We start from the raw sequence: 14,639 nt of genomic DNA on the forward strand, positions 1-14,639 counted from the left end.
AACCACTGATACATTGTGTGGAGCTGTATTAACTTGCATTTTAGACCTGGCTCTGCCCCTTAACAGCTGTATGACCTTGAAAAAGTTATTAACCCCTGAAAACGTCAGTTTGCTCAGCTGTAAAATGATGGTAATACCCACTTCATGGGGTTGTACTGAGATTAAATAAGATGATGCATGCAACATGCTTAGCCCGGTGCCTGGGGAAAAGGGCAATTCAATAAATAGCTATTCAATAAATGTCAGTATCATGCTCCTGATCTGTTTAGGGGAAAGAATGCAGTGTGGACCATTTCTGTATTTCACCATACTAAATCTGAAGGAGGGAAAGGAAGCACAGACAAGTAGTATAAGAATATATAAAAATAACATTGGGGAGGGTATGTGCTTTGGTGAGTGCTGTGAAGTGTGTAAACCTGGTGATTCACAGACCTGTACCCCTGGGGATAAAAATATATGTTTATAAAAAATAAAAAATTAATAAAAAAGAAAAAAAAAGAATATATAAAAATAGATGGAAACTTCCCAAGAATTAAATATAACTTGGTTTAAACACAAATAAATTATCCCTTTGATAATTGTCTCAGAGTTGTACTTTATCTTAGCCACTGGAATCACATCCTAAAATTTGTTTCTATTCCACACTCAAGTTAGATATTAAGTTGATTTCCCTCCCCTGTTTAGTTCTGGGGATTCTCAGCCATGAAATAAAGTGTTTATTAAATTCAAACTCATCTTCAGATTCACCTAGTAAAGCAATTTATAAATTAAAAATATAAAAATAATACATGTATTCATATTCATAACACAAATATAGTAGTTTTGATATATATATATGTCTTTCAGTAAATTTTGATTTTCTCAATATCAAAACACTTCTTGTGTGTGAATAATCAAGATTTTATATGTACTCATGGAGTTAGAAGAGATCTTAGTGATTAGTTTTCTGATGTAAACCTCGAATAGGTAACATGTCTTATAAAAACACAAAATATTACCAAATGTATTTTACCAAATAAATACGAAATGTACAAATAAATACCCAATGTATTTTAGGTTTAGTGAGGGCAAACATTGTCATTACCATTTTACAAGGTGAGGCCACTGACTTAAAAGTGTAAATGTTCTCTCAGGTGATAAAAATAATTAGAGACAAAGACAGAGTGAAACCAAGATGTATTGAATCCAAGCAAATTTTCATTAGCATAAGTATCTCAAGTGTGAAACTAGGCTTTGAAATTGTCAAGCAATAGGTTTTTGATTCATTCAGTCACTTAGTAACCATTTACTGAGTGCTTACTATGTGCCAGTATAGGAACCGGATATAGAATTACCATACCACCCATATGAGGTCAAGAATTACTATATCCAGCAAACAGACTCCAAGTCCTTTTTTTTTTTTCATGATTTGTATCACACTCACAATCTGTGCTTCCAACTTAATATTTGCAACCACAACTGAAATTAGGATCATCTTCAAAAATAAAATACTGAAAACTCACTTTAAAAGTTGTTTCATGAATAAAACCTGAGCATTTATTTTATCTAAGTCTATACCCTAAAGTAAGAATATTTGAAAATACACGACTGTAAGTAAATCTGTACATATTTATATGCAGTTATTTCATGAATTATAAAATGTGGGCACTGGACAAGCTGATTGTTAAGATCCCTTCCATTTTTAATATTCTGTTTCTAGGATTCAAAAGTATTTGAGATGTAAATGGGTATTGTGTTGGTTTACCACATGTTTGACATAATAAATGTTCATATTTATTAAAGCTTAACTTTCCATAATTTTTTCAAAGGAATTTATATCAGAAGCTGTATGGCCCTAAAATATATAGATATAGCTAATATTTTGAGCATGTCATATAAATGGTCATATGGTATATGACCATATAACTTTTTAACTTCTTTTACTTAGCAAAATAATTTTGGTATTCATCTATGTTGTTGCATATATCAGAAGTTTTTGCTTTTTATTGCTTAATATTATTCTGTTGCATGGATGCCACATAATATTTTTATCCATTCACCAGTTGATAGACTTTTGTGTTGTTTCCAGTTTGGGACTGTTGTACAAAAGCTTCTGTGACTATTTACATAGATACATTTGTGTGGACATGTGCTTTCATTTTTCTGGACCGCAAACATAGGAGTGGGATTATTGGGTCATATGGAAAGTATTTGTTTAATTTATAAGGCACTTTTATAAGGTTGCTATATCATTTGTATTCTCACCAGCAATGTATGGGAGAAAAGAATAAAAAATAAAATTTGGCATTCTCAAATTGTACTCCTATCTATATAATCACAAGTATTTATGTAGTATTTAATCACACTGAATATATTTGGATATTATTCATTATAATCTTATACCATAAGAATGTATTCTGTTACTTATGCAAAAAGTTCTGATTAGTTTTTGGTTATTCTTTTTCTTTGCCTACCTTTAGAGATTTTTTTTTTTTTTTGGTCATTATTACTAACCAGAGTAGTTATTTTTAGTAAAGCAATATCTTGTTATCATGATTAAAATATTTTTTGAAAATTTTTTGCATATCATCAATGATAGGAAGAGATGGGACCAAGGATATTTATATGGAAAAGACAAGGCCAAGAAAACTGGGAATGTGTCTTTCCCAACATCATAATGTGTAGATGTAAGAGAGTAGGGAGCCTGGCCAAGGCTGGACCAGTCTTATGTATGAATGGGTCATCAGAACTAGAGGCTTGAAATCAAAATCAGGAACCACACTGTCAAGTCAAAGAGGAGTCAAAGAGCCACGGGGAAATGACAGTCTGGGATATTGTGAGTGGGAAGTAAAATGGGCAATGGCTGGGCAAATTTTGGAAGTAGAAGAGACTGACACCCTCAGTTCAGTTTCTTTACATTCTTTGCATGTTTGTGTGTGGTAGGTCAAGGTGATTTAAAGAGGGAAAATGGACAGAACAAATATTTCCAACAGTTAAAGATTTAGTGTGCTCTTTACCCAAGTGTATATTGCATATATTAATTTAGTTATAATTGAGGCTCAGAAATCACCCCCCAAGATCCCTATGTCAACACAAATTAGTAGTTCTTTATTCATCCTTGTCAACCTGTAAAATCTCATAAAGATAAAACCCAAAACTTTATGAAAATAGTTCCTGTTTGAAGTTTGGGTTACAATGGTTTTAGAATTTGGCAATTCAAGGTTTCAGAACATATTCCTTACCCTTATTGAGAATCTCCCTTTATAAGCAACTCCCCCCCTTTGGAGATACAATTTCAAGTTCAGACTTCTAATGGCCATTACATAAGCAACAAGCTGACATCCGTGGGACTAGAAAGTGGCAGGGATACAAGCAGATAAGAGATGTGCTGGTGGTCACCCACTCTAATATAAAGCACCCTAGTGGTCTTTATGCAGGGGCCATTGAAGCCCACCTACGACTCAGATTCTGTTTTCAGGCTCAGAGGTAGGAGAAAGCCAAGAATTTGGCAGTCAAACGTACTTGGGCCAGCTGAATCCACCCAGCTGGCCCTAATAACCCAATTTATTTACCTGGTTCTCTCATCTGCTTTCATGCTTGAGTTGGTTTCTGAAGAAGAAATTGATTTCCCCAAAATTGGGCTCTACTGATTCTTTTCCCAGAAAATAACAGGCAAAATAATGTACTCATTGTGGTTGGGTCTTATGTATATTTCTGAGAGTTGAATCACCACTGGCTATGATTTTCCCAGAATTGTCTGATTACTATTATCTGTTTTTTGGGCTTCCCAAATAGTCTTCTCTACCCAGCTGTCCTGATGGTTGTCTATTGTTTTTTATCATCAGCTATAGTAGGTCTGATTATTGTCCAGATCTCAGCCATTCCCACCATATCTCATTTCCATACCAACTTATCCATGACACTATCACTGTGCATGTTCATTTTAGGAGGGAGGATGCATGAAATAATGGAGAAGAGGGAAGACTTCAAAGATACAATTTTAGATGGAGAGACAGATGTGGAGGAGGAAGAAAAGCATGAGAGCCTTCAATGATGGTATGAAGTGGATGCCCAATAAGCAGATAAATGAGAAAAGCAAACTAAAACAAAACAACAAAAAGGAGTGGAAAGAAACAGAAGAGTTCTTAAGAAAAATATAGGGAGAAATAAGGACAAAGAAGAGTAGGGACCTGAAAAAAAGAGAAAACCAAGTCACTGATGTGAATGGCATGCACTGAACTATAGAGAAGGGCTCACTAAGATTGTATTTTCTAAATTAATATTGAAATTCAATTTGTGATTTTCCTGTCACTAATTTATACAATTCAATCTTAAATGATATTTCTGTTCTTAACTAGAACATAGTCTGACTTCCAGTAGAGGTGTTGACTTTGTATCATTAAGAACTGTAACTACTTGGGGCACCTGGGTGGCTCAGTGGGTTAAAGCTTCTGCCTTCGGCTCAGGTCATGATCCCGGGGTCCTGGGATGGAGTCCGGCATTGGGCTCTCTGCTCAGCGGGGAACCTGCTTCCCTTCCTCTCTCTCTGCCTGCCTCTCGGCCTACTTGTGATCTCTCTCTGTCAAATAAATAAATAAAATTTAAAAAAAAAAAAGAACTGTAACTATTTTCTAACTGGATCAGGGTAAGAAAGCATTCCTTTTTGATATATAGTTTACACACTTTTTAATATTTCTATAAATCAGTCTGATTTGGGGAGAGGAGCAAAAATATATCAAATAAGACTGTTTTCCTTTTGTTTTTCAAAAAGATATTAATGTGATTTTCTCCTTAGTTTGAAAACTGGAGAAATTCCCATTTTACTTCGGATGACATTGTTATTTTATTTTATTTTATTTTATTTTTTAAGATTTTATTCATTTATTTGACAGAGAGAGATCACAAGTAGGCAGAGAGACAGGCAGAGAGGAGGAAGCAGGCTCCCCGCTGAGCAGAGAGACCAATTCGGGCTCTATCCCAGGACCTTGAGACTATGACCTGAGCCAAAGGCAGAGTCTTAACCCACTGAGCCACCCGGGGGCCCCGACATTGTTATTTTACAAGGAGCTAAGGTGAGTAGCAAGAGGTTATTCTACAATGTGCCTGGTCTTGAGAGTAGTTCCCTTAAGCTCTACCGCCTGGAAAAAATCTATCTTGAGGCTCTCTTATTTCAGGACATGCAAAAGCAATACCTGAAGACAAAAGGTGTTAATATCATTAGGATAGTTCCTATTCCTTTTCAATTCCTAACTCCTACCTCATGTATTCCGAGTTGACAAATCTATTCTGGTTTGACTCTCCCCTCCTGAAAGCCCAGCCCAGAGTAGATAAGTCACATTATGTCTTGCTTTTGAACATCATCTCCAGTAATCAAGATCCTGGAATCAGGATTTTACTGGTGATTTTTGATGAGGTGCTAGACAGGCAAGAAGAGAGATCTTCTCCAGCTGATCTATACTCATACCATTAAGATGCCTGTTGTTGACATGACTTTGTCGAAAAGTTATAGCTTGCTATTATCACATGTTCCATGTGAAGATTTCAGTGTGCCTTTCTGAAGTCACAGCCTCTTGCATGATTATACTTACAGGGGGAGGAAATGATTGCATCTTATCAAGAATCACCCTACTAGCCTTAATGAAGCCACGGAGGATGGTAATAATGGGCTACAAATGAAGACATCTTCCTACAAATAATAATAGTAATTATCATTTAGATAGCATCTTTCAACCAAAGACCTTCTACTTATACATGTTTCTCATCCCATTCCTCCAGAGAAGGTGATGTGAAAGAAGAAATTTGTGAAAACCTAAAAGTGATTTAAGAGTTCCACTTTCTAGTTTTCTGAGCCCAGGCTTTTGTCCTGGTGCTGAAGGAAAAATATGAAAGATATGAATTAGAAACTGGTGAGTGGGGAACAGAGGTGGTTTTCTTTTTCTTTCTTTTTTTTTTTTTTTTAAGATTTTATTTATTTATCAGAGAGAGGGGGAGAGAGCGACGAGCACAGGCAGGCAGAATGGCAGGCAGAAGCAGAGGGAGAAGCAGGCTCCCTGCCGAGCAAGGAGCCCGATGTGGGACTCGATCCCAGGACGCTAGGATCATGACCTGAGCCGAAGGCAGCTGCCCAACCAACTGAGCCACCCAGGCGTCCCCAGAGGTGGTTTTCTTTGCAGAATAAAAAAATTAGAATGAAGAGAGAACATTGGTGTATATTGTAAAGGAGCATGCTTTCTATTTCCCGCTTTCTTCTTTTTACTGACTAGAATGAGGATGTAATGGCAGGAACTGAAGCAGCTATCTTAAAACATGAGATTAAAGTCATGTAGTATATACATACAGTTGAGCAGCTAGACAGAAGGAACCTGGTTCTGCACACTGAGATGACCATATCAGCCCTCAACTGTTTCTGCTGAGTGTTACAGGAGAGAGGAATGAACTGTTTGTTACCTTGTTTAAGTCACTGTATTTTGGGGTTCCTTTTTTAACAGGAAATTATCCTAATTCAAAACTTCTTTCACTCAAACATCCACTTTTCAAGGTCTCAATGATGCTTCTCTGAAATATTTACTGTTTTTCACTTTCAAGGAATGTTGTTATTCTACATGCTCTACCCATTTTGTCTCATCTCTTCTTTACAGTTCTCTGGACAGTTTCCTTAAATGTTAACTTCTCTGTATGGCCTTTTCTGATTCCCCGAGTGAGTTATTTATGACCAGAGTAGGGGGAGGATTATAATTATAGCTTTGCATGTATACCTCTACCCTTGCACTCTTCACATTCACAGATTCTGACCCTTGGTAGGGTACTAAGTAAACAATACATCTTGTTAAATAAATTATTTCTCCAGGCTTCAATGGACTTGCCTTTCTCTAAATTCTTTTTCTCCAGTTTTCTCTACCACAAAATTTAGCACACTTGGGTATTTTTTATATCCTAAGGTTTTGCAAAAAGTTTTGGTCATTTATTTATATATCCCACAGTTCTCAGAAATAAACAACTAGCAATCATGGGTTAGCTTGTCCCCAGAGGATCAAAGGCAAAATTAAAGATTATTCTCCACAAACCACTATTCTACAGTCACCTTAAAGGATTGAGCCAATATCATTTCAAGGGCCCACTTTACAGGTAGTGGTGTTTGTCTTTTCCACATTTCATTCATTCATTCATTCATTCATTCATTCAGTGAACAAACATTTATTGAGCACCTAATATATAACCAGACATTGTTTTAGGAGCTTAGAATACGGTTGAGAGCCAAACAAAGATCATTGCCCTTGTGGAGCTTTATATCCTAGACAGAAATTGCTTTTTAAATTTAGCTTCCTTTAATAAAACATACACATTTTATGCAAACCATGTTAAATAACAGGGAACAAGATTCAGTATCTTCATATACCATGGCATTTCATAAATAATGCTTTTGGTTACATAGAAAATGGAAAACATAATGTAAAATGAAAAGTTTTGTCTAGGTTTAAAGACTCATAAACTATTAAATGTATAATTTTATAAGGCATATCAAATAAATGTAGACAAGAGACTGGCAAATACAGTAGAAAGACTTCCCACTTTGAGATCTAGCACCTGAAACAGCATATTTCAGTTGGTTACTTATAAAAATCCCAAGAATGGGGGTTTAGAATTAAGAATTTGCAGAACTTTGGGTTTTCTTGATATCAATTCACCTTTGAGAAAATAATTTAAGTCCTCTCCAATACACCATATGAGACTAACCATTATTCAATTTATTATTCTGAGAAAAACCACAACTTTAATTAGAGAAATAATTTTTAAAAATTACATAATATTATATTATCTTAGAAATATGTCCACTGTTAAGACATTAATGGGTTAACCTGAAATTATAAAAAAGGGTTAAATAATTTATCAGCACTAAATTTTGTACTTAAAGGCAGAATTTGTAAGAAGTGGTTTTAAGCTTCCTGTGGTATGTCATTTAAAAAATTACATCTAGAAACATTAATAATGTAATGTTTTAGAAGATAAAAACTTAGAATCTCTCTTTTTTATAAGCATGGTTGATATGAGTAAATATCAATTTCCTCTAGATACATTTTTCCATGGAAGAAATCACATTTTTCCAGCAGAATATCTCTTGTAGCAGGCACATAATGAAAGCGTTTCCCAATAGATACCCATCTCTGAGTGCAGATTTTATTTCTCTGCCTGATTTCCAAAAATGCAATCTGATTTCATGAGGACGTAGGCCAATGGACCAATAAATGACTGTTGTAAGCATGTATCAAGAAATAGTCACAACTTGTGATGCAAAATCTGCCTTATACTTCTTATTTCTTTCCATCCGAGAGTTGTAATTCCAATACCATGCCATGTACATGGATTGAGTGCAAAGATCAGCCTCAGGCAGGTTTAAATAAAACATTGACATTTTGAAAAATGATCCAAGTGTTTCCTTTTTTCACCTTCTATGTTTTTTTACTTTGCTATTTCAGGTAGTACCAAGGAGGAAATGCTTTTTTTTTTTAGACTGTGTTTCTAATCATTGAGTAGATTTCATACTCTCCAGGGTATAACAGTGCAATGACAATTTGTAAACCATGAAAGATAAACTTGTAGAATTGGGAAAAGTTGGTTTTTACTTCATCATACTATCTTCCTTCCTTGGAAACTGAACCTGGGAAACCAATTCTGTGCTCAAGAGCTAAAGCTGTGTGTGTGTGTGTGTGTGTGTGTGTGTACATATATACACAATTGTCACCACATATATAACCTATCAGCCATTATTGAAGGTAATTTCAACACATACAATTGGAGACCATGATTTCCTTTTATTCTAACTTTCTAATTTTATTAGGATTTTATTATGAATGTTTTGATAGTACATACATATTTTACAGCACACCTCGTTGTTCTTAAGAGATAAGCAAATTTACTGTGACACTGTATTAGCAGGGACTGTCTCCTTGTCAAGGAACTGGTAGATGGGGTAGCATATTCTGAGAGACTACAGCCACTGCCTCTGACCTGAAAACAGATATATTGGATTTAGTTTGTTGGACATAAGTTAATTATCAAGTTTCATCATATAAATTGTCTTCAACGAGAAAAGGCAGCAGGATGGCTCATTACTGCAGAGTTCCTTGCTCGACTTCACTGAAGCCCTTGCTCTCTGATGCCAAGAGCCACAGCCTCTGATGGAGACTTTAATTCATGGCGATACTGCAATGCAGTTCATTTCAGGATCTCTATTGTTGTGTCGCTAAGGGTTCATTCTTCTCAGTAATGGGAATGGCTCTGCTCTATAGGAGGTTAAACATACAGAACCCTAGTGGCTTGCATGATTTCTGACTTCAGAATAGTTCCTGGCACACAGATGATGTGAAAGAAGCTGTCTTTTTTTTTTCTTTTCCCAAAAAGCATTAGCACTTTGTGTAGAGTTTTCCCCAAGATGCTATATGAGATGAAGGCTAAACACACACTTACACATGCATACACAAAACTGGAGTAAAAAAAAATATACAAAAGATTCCAGGCTTGTTTCACACTGAAGAGATCAAATCATCACTACAGCTAATAATCAAGTTTCTCTGTAAGTATTCCTTCAGGAAGGGATTTTCATGTAAAAGTTTCATGCTTGTTTGTTTAAAGCTTTAGTATAAATTTGCAGGTGATGAGAGCAACCTTCACTCTGATAAAAGAACAGGCCAACCTACTGATTGGAGAAAATTACATGAAGTTTTTTAATCAAAGTCTCTGTGGTCTACTGTCTGATTTTCTAGGCCAGATGTCAAATGTTTTTCACTGATGTCGATGTTGAAGTAATCACTAAACCAATTCCAAGACCGAGTAAGTGAGACGGTAATAATGTTTCATTTCAGTATTACATAAGGTCTCTTCCCCAGCCATGAATAAAGTAACAGGACCTCTCTGATTCAATATAATTACATAAACTATTACTTTGAAATTTTTAGATAGTTTCACCTCTCTAGATTGTGTGACTTTCTTATGAATATGTGAATATGGCATATATCTAGTTGCTTTCAGCGAAATTGTGAAACAACCTACAATTATCAGTTTGTTTATATTTTCAAGATTTATATTTAATTTAAAATGTAATTAAACATCTATTTTTTGATCTATTGATCTATTTTATGCAGGATGGTTTTTTGTCAACAATAATAACCAATCATTTAAAAATAAAACCTACAGCTTTCTAGAAAAACAAATACTCTGTTGTTTGGCATGACAGGGAAATGAGTTACTAATCTGATATACACTGCGATTTTTTTTTAATCAACAAGGCAATCTGGATGGGACTGAGAAATTAGGCCAAAATAAAATCTTGAATTTCAGATTTAGAGTTTTTTGAAGTTACGTATAAACACATAATACTGTTTTCTGTGTTTTCCATTGGCACAAATCTCCTTTATCTGGAAACAGCAATATTATAGAAGACAATTTTATTTAGGAGACCAAATACTTCCTTGAAGCTATTTGAAATCAATATTGGGATATTTTGAAAATTCTGGAAAGAATGTGCCGTATCCCCCAGTGATAGATAGGATTCAACCTGAAGAAATTCCACTGGTATTGGCCTCTCCTGCTGTGGCACCTGGTTTCATTCTTAGAATTCCCCATCTCCTTCTCCTGTCTATCATATCTTTTGCCTAAGAGAATTAAAATGCCTAGAGACAGCATTTACTTTAGAGTCTCTTGTGAGTAGGAATTTCTCTGACACTAAAAGAATAAGCAAAGGTAGCTTAAGAGAATGAAACCTGTATTTGAAACAGGATCAGTAGCAGTGGATGGGACCTATGAAGTGTTCCTTCCAAATGAAATGCACTAAGATCAGTAAAACAGCAACATCCCCAACCCTGAGCAATGTGGTCAAAACATACCTACCTCAAAAGAGGCCTACCTCAAACATGCACCCATGACCTAATCCATGTATTTCTCTCACACAAATATTGAGCTTTCTCTTAGGGTTATTTGGATGAATGAAAGATTTCCCATTTCAATTCCTCTGTCTTCATTTTTCACCAGACTGTTGGTAAGGCTTTGGTTTTTGGTCACCAATTCTACTTATTTATTACTGCACAAACAGGTCACCCTAAATCTCAGTGACTTAAATGATTACTTTGTTTATTATTTTCTCTCACAGTTCTGGAAGTTGACTGTGTCCACCTGGATGGTTTGTGATTGGAGTCTGGGGCAGGAGTCACTTCAAACTCTTTCCCAATCACATATCTGGTGTTTGATGCTATTGACAGTAGACTAGCTAAGACTGTCATGTGACCTGAACTGTCTCACATCAGATAGAAAGTAGAAGTTCCCAGTTTCTTGAGCTCTGGGCCTTGACAGGTACAAAATACTTCTACCATACTCTATTTTTTTTTTTTTTTTTGAAGATTTGATGTATTTATTTGAGAAAGAGAGAGAGTATGAGAGGGGAGAGGGTCAGAGGGAGAAGCAGACTCCCTGCTGAGCAGGGAGCCAGATGCTGGACTCTATCCTAAGACTCCAGGATCATGATCTGAGCTGGAGGCAGTTGCTTAACCAACTAAGCCACCCAGGCGCCTACCATACTCTATTGATCAAGCCTACCATACTCTATTGATCAAGCAGTTACAGGGTCTAAATTCAAGGAGAGGGGACACCAACCCCATTTCTTAAGGGAGGAGCATCAAAGAAGTTTGGGCTACTTTTGAAAATATTTTATTACCTTTACCTCTAGTACATAACATATAATAAGTTATTAAACATTTAATATGTTAATGCCTAAATTAAAGAAATTAGACTAAAATATAATGATCTGATTTAGGTTAGAACAAAGGTCAATGAATAAACGAGGACAGAGGCAAGAGATTTATAGAGGGAAAAACAAAACTTAGAAGAGGAGGTTCTAAAGTATACTTGAGCTGACCGACATTACTTGGATAATTTGGGTGCCATCGCCTATAACAGACTTGATGTTTGCGAAAACACCTGAACATTAGCATCACCCAGAAGTAGGTTGGGATCTCTGCTTCACCAGTGACCTCTTGCATGCTAGCTCCCATTTCTGAGCCTCAGTTAAATAAGAGGCATAAGTGAGGACAGTGAGAGGTAACTTTCAGAGCTGTTGGAAAGTTTATAAATCATACCTGGTAATTAGTCAACACATGATAAGTGTTACCAATATAAAGAGTTTAACAATTAAAAGAGAAAAGTTAATGAATTTCTTAGTATACATCAGTATCTTTTGACTAATATGTTTATTTATCTGGAATCATTTTTATTTTGTGTTATTTTAATTTATTAACTCATTAAGTCTTTGGTAGTCTGTAATGAGAGGCTTAATCCTTCGATTTCACTGGGCATCTGGGTTACATCCTCTGTATCGTATCAAATATTGAGCTTGAATTCCATATATCAGCTATGAATTGACAACATTATCTAAACCTGATCAGTTTGAAAATTTGCTAAATCTCCTTACAAGTATTTGCTACCTGAAGTATTCTTCACCTGTTTTAATCTCTTTCATGATTTTATATATTAATAATTATTCTTAACCAAATATTTTTTGTTTCATAACATAGTTGTTGATAACATCCATAGAAGACCAATTCTTAAGTAACAATTAGAAATCATTATTTTTATTAATTTTTCATTCAGGTAGGTTATCTTCCAAAGCTTTAAAATCAATAACATTTTTATGGTATGAGAAGAGCTTTGTATGGTCTTTCCTTCTTCACATCTTCTAGATGTATTCTGATCAGAGAAAGGGAGGTATAGTCAGTGGAACTTATTCAAGAATTTCAGCAACTTAGAAAACTTGTTTCATATGCACAAACCCTATATTATTTATTTAATATCCCAAATAGACAATTTGGGTGAATATTAATATATGCAAACTAAATCCATTGTCAATTCAGGTTTTTAAAAAATTATAATAGTCATTTTGGGAAGAAAGGGGCAGTGCATTCCATGGCCTTTTTATAGAGCTACTGACTGCCTTCAAGAGTATATAGAAGCCATTATCCTTACCATATTGCAGGTTACTTTTTAAACTTAAAAATAAAATCTATAGACCATGTTGAATAATCTCTCTTGCAAGACCATCATCCTAACTGCATTGAAACACTGAGATAAAATATTCAATGGGTATGAATGCTCTTTACTTATCATTGAGCTTAAAAAAAGGCTCATGTAACTAGATTCACATTTTATGCTGAACTGGGCTCCATTTTTAATTCCTAAGGCCATTGATAGATGAAACACAAAAAAAGATGAATTTGTAGCCGGTAAGTCAGATGTTTATAACTTCTAAAAGAGCAGATTCAGAACACTCAAAAAGTTAGAATGAATATGGAGATTTCTTTGATTCCATGTGAATCAGACAATTGTGATAATCCAACTACTTAAATATAATGTTTTTCTAAATCTTGTTCTCAAGAAAAGAGGAAAAAAATATAACCTCAAAACATAATTTCTACTTGACTTCTTAAATGATAAGCATAAGAATAGTATTTATTAATTGATTAGAAGTTCGTAGAGACATTCAAAGGCAGCACGATTATGTGCAAAGAACAAAGGACTTCGAATAAAAATTTTTGAGTTAAGTTTCCTCTATCTTTTTTGGGGGGCAGTTTTGGAGTACAGATTTGTTTTTGTTTTTGTTTTTGCTTGCTTATTGGCTTTTGCAAAATGGAAATGCTATAATACACCAGTAATTTTTTTGTAAGTGTTTTCTAAGTTAACACATAAGAAAGGTCCTAACACAATTCTGGCCCACGGTAGATGGTAAACAAATCGTAATTTCTTGCTTGCACTAAGTTAGATAGTAGTATTGGTGCTGTTCTCCAGCAGCAATGTGATTCGTCTCTACCTTTGGGCACACTGGGATCATAGCATGTTCCCATCTCCTTGAAATTAGGAAAGGCCCTATGACTTCCCTTATACAATGAAATATGGGTAGGTATGATGGTTGGCAGAAATGACATGTGTCATTTCTGGGAAGAAGTATTTAATTGCTGATATTCCACTCTCCTGTTTATGCTTCACCCTGCAAAGGTGATAATGAAAGAAAATGTGTTGATAAGAGGTTTCAGAAGTTTACAGCTACCTACAATGCCATACTAACTCATAAGAATGGCTACTCTTGAGAGTTACGTGGGCTTGAAAGGGTCTAGGGTGAGCTAAAAATAAATCTTTGATATTGTAAAGTACATACCTTTGAGAATTACTTGTTACCTCAATATAATTTAGTCAATCTTGAATTCATTGACCTCATTCAATTTTTTTAACTTATATTCACGTATTTTAGCGTATGTGCACTACTTAGAAGAAAAATATCTCACTGTGTATGAAATAAAAACTGAAGAACAAAGGTATGTTATCTGAGATAATTTATGCTAAATATTTTTTTTCTCCAGTGTATTTTGTTTACAAATGACTTAGTAAATGCAAAATATAAATTATTCTAAAATCTCTTTTCTGTCTTTTGGATTTCTAACTATATATTAGGGCAGTACTACATCAGTAAGCAACTTCTCTTACGTTTTTTATTTTAATTGCATGTAAATAATTTTAAAATAATTATTATAGATCCCTTACATGAGAAAAACGAAAATTTTGAAAGCAAAAATCTTAAACTGTTTTGCAAATTATCTCAAATTTAGTCATGATTTGAACACTAT

This window comes from Mustela nigripes, chromosome 3 (genome assembly GCF_022355385.1).
Source record: "Mustela nigripes isolate SB6536 chromosome 3, MUSNIG.SB6536, whole genome shotgun sequence".
NCBI lineage: Eukaryota > Metazoa > Chordata > Mammalia > Carnivora > Mustelidae > Mustela > Mustela nigripes.